The sequence below is a fragment of the Trachymyrmex septentrionalis genome, unplaced genomic scaffold, assembly GCF_001594115.1.
Source record: "Trachymyrmex septentrionalis isolate Tsep2-gDNA-1 unplaced genomic scaffold, Tsep1.0 scaffold331, whole genome shotgun sequence".
NCBI classification, from domain to species: domain Eukaryota; kingdom Metazoa; phylum Arthropoda; class Insecta; order Hymenoptera; family Formicidae; genus Trachymyrmex; species Trachymyrmex septentrionalis.
In genome coordinates, this window is record NW_017305496.1 from 45,238 (window position 1) to 50,008 (window position 4,771).

Here is a 4,771-nt window from a genome sequence, read left to right on the forward strand (position 1 = left end):
AAAAGCAAAAGGTAAAAAATATCTTCCCATTATTTTGATACTTTTTATCACTCATTCGAACAATACGCGAGATCGCCATCAGATGGAGTTCAGTTTTTCGTGTTTGAAAATCATATGGGACAGAATAGAAGGTGCAGCATTATAAGAAATTTTACTTGCGTTCTAATGAACACCAATCAAATATTTTTTTGTAATCGAGTCGCCAAAGAGGACTATGATGAAAGATAATGACTCTTGCACATAAGACACACGACAAAGATTGCAGGAAATGGGACGTATATTATCAGTCATGCCATTTTATTTCGTTTTGTGTAAAAATTAATTTAGGAATTTGATTAACATTGTTAAACGTTATATGTATCAAAATATAAAAATTAAAAGAAGTATTAACGACGACTAAAAGAAAATATCCAAAGAAGTTATCCTTTAGTTATCCATATGAATAAGACTATAAGATGACTAGCAGTGCTACATCTGTCATCTTTTAGTCATCTTTTCGCCGACTATATTCTTTCACTAAAAGATATCTTTATAACAATTTAGTCGTCTTTTAGTCATCTTTTAGACGACTTTGTGCTCTCTGGGCAGAAATGTAATTAATATTCCCTAATTGTAAGAAACCGCCCGTAGAAGGAAAGAAGAAAGCGAGACGGCGTCGCACAGTCGATGGACAAATTGTTATCAGAGCGTGTAAAGAAGGATGCGCCTCGAAGCAGCTCCATAAAAAAATGAAGCCCGATAGGTGATAGGCCGTGACGAGGTAATAAAGACTGCAATAAGATTCCGTAATTTTTCCCCCGAACAAATGACCCGTACGAGCGATCCGAGCGCATGATAACCCGGCGACGATCGGTCGAGGTTACCTCACGGCTTCGTCTCGTATAAGACGAAGAAATATCCTGACTGGGACGATGTTTTTCTAGGGCGACCGATCGTTATTTTCCATCGCGACGCCCACATCCTTTTTCCCGAGGATATTTACTTCCGCCCTCTCGTCGTCGGGGGGGCCCCGAGAATTCCATACCTCTTCGTCGTCTTCCCTATGAATTCTCGTGATACGCAATAAACGGTACGTGGCGGTGATGATACCGTAAGGCGCGGTAAAATTGCGCCAACAGGTGCAGGAAGCTGAGAGAAAATATCTCCAGATCTCGGAAAAATTCATTGAGTAACCAGAGAGACACGTGTGTTTTGTATTAAATTAATCTTCTAATGGTATACACAGAGTCTCGAGGTCGGATCTCGCGTCTTTGTCTGTTTTATAGAATATATGTCTTGTGTACTTGCAACATTTATTATTTTGAAACTGAGACGATAAGTCAAAAGTTTTTTACACAAATTAGTGATGATAGCGGCCACAAATGAATAAATGTTACGAAATCATAAATTTATTTATTCTTTCAGGGACTAGAAAAGTAACAAAGCGAATTATTTATGACTATTTTTTTGACCTTATTCGTTCTTTTGATTGCTGAATTCAGCTATCAAAAACAATATTTTTCTTATATCATTTTATAATACTCAATTATTCATTCTGTCATCTCTAAATACACTGGGCAACAAAATTAACGCAACATCTGTTCACTCTGCAAAAATAGGCAAATTTCAAGATACAATAACTTCGTTAAAAATTGTCATATCGGGATGTTTAAAAAAGCGTTTTACAGGTTGAAACGTCTACTTTTCAGATCGCTATTTAAAAAACAATCTCATGAAGATTTCATGAAGTTACACAAATATAAAGAAAGATATGAAATCTCAAAATTTTTTACGAAATTTGCGGAGTTCCACGGAGTGGATTAAAAATTGTATACAAATGCGATTTATATCATTCGGAAGAGCGAATCTTTATCTTTAATTTGCTTTTTTACGAAGCTCCGTACGATTTTTTTTCATCGAGTTATTCAATGTTGGAGCAAAAGGAGCATTTTTGCTTGAACGTTGAATAACTCGATGAAAAAAAATCGTACGAAGCTTCGTAAAAAAGTAAATTAAAGGTAAAGATTCGCTCTTTCGAATTATGTGAATCGCATTTGTATACAATTTTTATTCCACTCCGTGGAGCTTCGCAAATTTCATAAAAAATTTTGAGGTCTGATATATCTTCATTTATGTTTGTGTAATTTCATAAAATCTCCATGAGACCGTTTTTTTAAGTAGCGATCCGAAAAGTAGAGGTTTCTACCTGCAAAATGCTTTTTTAAACATCCCGATACGACAATTTTTGACGAAGTTATTGTATCTTGAAATTTTTGCAGAGTGAACAGGTGTTGCGTTAATTTTGTTGCCCAGTGTAAATAGAGGAAGAAGTTTTTAGATCGAAATGGCGGTCGAAATAGCCAATAGGAAGGTTATCGACATTTCGGCTCGGATAAAAGGAATGCGCTACTTCGCTATATCTAGAGCCTTTAACTGTATATGGCGCAATCTAATTACGCGTATTGTAACTTTTACGGTACGGTAGGATGTGGCCGCCTCCACGGGACTGTGAAAATAATTCGCGGTAACGCGGCCGCGAATTGCGCTCAGAAAACCCACCGCTCCTAATTATACTTGCTTTCCATTCGAGCGGTGTTTCGGATAACACGCTCCGTTTGGCGTGTCGACACTCGTAATCGCGTAGCTCGTAGAAGTGCGAACAACCGGGAGTTATCTATGTATGTAGTTCGGGAGATAAAATCGTCCCCCGGCGGCGGTTTTCCCGTTTCGCACGGAACGCGAATAATTCGCGAATGGCGTTTGCCGGCGGCAGCTGGGAAAGCGCCCCGCCGGAAAAAAGCCACCGCTTTCCATCGTCATCTTCCGACCTACGGATCCTTTTTCATCTTCCTCCCGCGGGAAGCCACGTCGCGTTAATCGAGAAATTAGCGGAGTTAATTAAGACGCCGCACCCAGACCGTCCCGCCCACGTAATTACACTAATACAATCGCTCTCCTGCGGTCTCCTCCCCCTCTTTTCTCCCCCCCCCTCTCTCCCCACGTTTTTATCTTTGAACCTCTCGGGCCTCGTCCTCCGGCTCGCCGAGAGACGGAATCCGCGGCGGTGTTCATTTCCGCGTCGTATTCTCGTAGAGAGACGTCATCTTGGCGATTTTTCCTATTTATCGCCGAGAAAACTGATGACTTATTGCTGCAGCGTGTGATTAATGGTTTGTCACGCGAGCGTGTGAGCCGTATTTATATAATTCCTGTACGGTATTACGGCCGCAAGAGCGGAACGCGCGTACATATGATGCCGCATACGGGACGTTTTTCCGCGCGCGGGATGTACGTTTTAACGAGTTAAGGACGAGGGAGAAAACCCGAAGGGTAGGCGGAGCCATCTGCGGCGATCCTAATAATTTCGCTTAAGTGTTCGCTATTCGGTTAACAACCGCTGCAGCAATTTTCTCGCGACTCGCGGCCGTAAGCGCAGTGCGTTAATAGTCACGTATCTCTCCTCCCGTGTGATTATGTCAGCTGCGGGTTCTTCTTGTCTCGCCTACACCTTAAAGGGCATCCGTTCTTAGGATCTAATGGATTCGTTTTATCTTAATTCGTTCCCTCTATCCCTGATCCTCGTCGGGCAAACAAAGCACGCGCTGTCTGTGTCTCTTCGAAGCGATCGATGCTCATTCGCAAGCAGAACATTCGTAACGTTTCCTTAACGAAAAACGATGCAATGGAAGGGACAGTAAAAAAATAAATGATTGAATAATTAATTGACGAATAGACAAAAAGAATGTACTGAGAACTTGTAATTATTTTCGATGCCTAGCTACACACGCGTTCCTTTTTGGTAGATATAAATATAATTATTACTTGAACATTATAACAGTAGTAATTATAAAAATAGAACTCCTAACCATTATTTATAACCACGTAATTATAGTCATAAATATCATACTTTTCTCTTAGTGCGGTTTTACCGAAGTAAAAATTTATTTACAGACCTGAAATGATTACGTTGGAACATCGAAATAATGATGTAGCTCAAGTAGGACGTTGCTGCAAAAAGTTCTGACATTCCAACAATTAGCTTGAGTATGTAACATAATTATTTCGATGGTAATTATTTTCAGATCTGTATCTAGATAAAATTTTTATACTTCAACAAAATCGTACTTTCCGTGCGTCGTGTTCAATCGATGCATGTATAAAATGTTTCAAGTCAAATACTTTTCTGAATTATTCCGATAGATTTCACAGCAGCAGCATTACTGCTATCTCACCATTTGTGTATTTACACGTTTTTCGAATGTAATTCAATGGGTAAACAATGAATTAAATTAAACTAAAAATGCCGACAATTGTATAGAAAATTGAAAGCATCGATTTGCGAAAAATCGCTTTTGTTCATCATAAAACATTGGCCGATTCTCGATCAGATTATCTCACGCGTAGCTTTAGTCCGGATCTACAATAAGTGTTTTAAGTCTCAAGCCATAAGAAACTGATCAATTACAGCCGAATGCGACAAGAATAATCGATCGTGATTCATCCATTTCTCACGGCCTAAAAATCTATTGTAGATCCGGCCTAAAGTCTGTTTCTACAATGTGCTTTTTATTTCCTGTTCCTTGCTCTTTACTATTTATCGCATCTTGCCTTTTTGCCTTCTTATCCCGCTTTTCATTTTCCATTGCTCGAAGATAAACGAACTTCAGAAGAAACAGAAGAGCATACATTGAGAAATATGATTGTTGATAAAACGATCACAAAGAGGAAAGAAGCCAGAGAAACGGGGAAACAAAGTGCACACTATGATCGTAGAACAATCATAATGCGTTAA

The 4,771-nt window shown here is 39.4% G+C and overlaps 1 protein-coding gene across 3 annotated transcripts in view; it reads left to right on the forward strand.

The window, feature by feature from the left end:
- Positions 1-4,771, forward strand: part of LOC108750207 (colorectal mutant cancer protein) — an 81,084-nt gene that overhangs the window by 32,426 nt on the left and 43,887 nt on the right. The gene's annotated exons all lie outside the window — the stretch shown is intronic.